Source organism: Macaca nemestrina, chromosome 3 (genome assembly GCF_043159975.1).
Source record: "Macaca nemestrina isolate mMacNem1 chromosome 3, mMacNem.hap1, whole genome shotgun sequence".
Taxonomy (NCBI): domain Eukaryota; kingdom Metazoa; phylum Chordata; class Mammalia; order Primates; family Cercopithecidae; genus Macaca; species Macaca nemestrina.
The window spans coordinates 55,675,816-55,676,773 of NC_092127.1; the positions used below are offsets into that span (position 1 = coordinate 55,675,816).

General features: G+C 36.6%; 1 non-coding gene across 1 annotated transcript; it reads left to right on the forward strand.

Moving 5' to 3' along the window:
* The first annotated feature begins 421 nt into the window (after positions 1 to 421).
* On the forward strand, positions 422 to 538 carry LOC112427506 (U5 spliceosomal RNA). The gene has a single exon (XR_003019096.1). It is a non-coding gene; the product is annotated as a U5 spliceosomal RNA (small nuclear RNA).
* The last annotated feature ends 420 nt before the right edge of the window (positions 539 to 958 follow it).

Consider the following 958-nt stretch of genomic DNA (forward strand, 5'->3'; position numbering starts at 1 on the left):
AAGTGGTACAAAATATCAAATGATGTTTTACAGGACATAATAAAAATGAGATTTTAAAAAGTTTTGTGAAATTTTAAAAAGCTCACACATAACTTATGAGATCTTTAAAAGTTGTATTAAATATATGAAAAAAGACTACGTATAAATTGATAAATTTGATATATTTGTGAATGAGAGAAGTCCATATAATGATCAATGCTTTATAATTTGGTTTATTAATTCAAAGGAACCCTAATGAAAATTCCAATAGGGAGGTGTCTATGTGTCTACCTGAGTCTGTGATGTATGAAAATCTAATTTTAAAATTCATATGAAAGAGTAAAGAAAAAACTGTCAACATAAATTAAAAGAATTCTATTGAAAACATTTCTGTAAGACATAGATAGAAAGCAGTTTATACATTATAATATTGTCAGCGAATATACTCTAGTTTCTCTACAGATCGTATAAATCTTTCGCCTTTTACTAAAGATTTTCGTGGAGAGGAACAGTGATGAGTCTTTAGAAAATTTTTTGAGGCCTCGTGTTTCGCGAGGCTAAATTGTGAGTGTTGAAAATTAGGTTATTAGGCCGGGCGCGGTGGCTCAAGCCTGTAATCCCAGCACTTTGGGAGGCCGAGACGGGCGAATCACGAGGTCAGAAGATCGAGATCATCCTGGCTAAAACGGTGAAACCCCGTCTCTACTAAAAAATACAAAAAACTAACCGGGCGAGGTGGCGGGCGCCTGTAGTCCCAGCTACTCGGGAGGCTGAGGCAGGAGAATGGCGTGAACCTGGGTGGCGGAGCTTGCAGTGAGCCGAGATCTGGCCACTGCACTCCAGCCTGGGTGACAGAGCAAGACTCCGTCTCAAAAAAAAACAAAAACAAAAACAAAAACAAAACATATTGTCAGTGATTAAAAAATAGCAAAGAAATAGATAAGAAAGTCAAGAACTGGTCTGACATATATGGAAATAG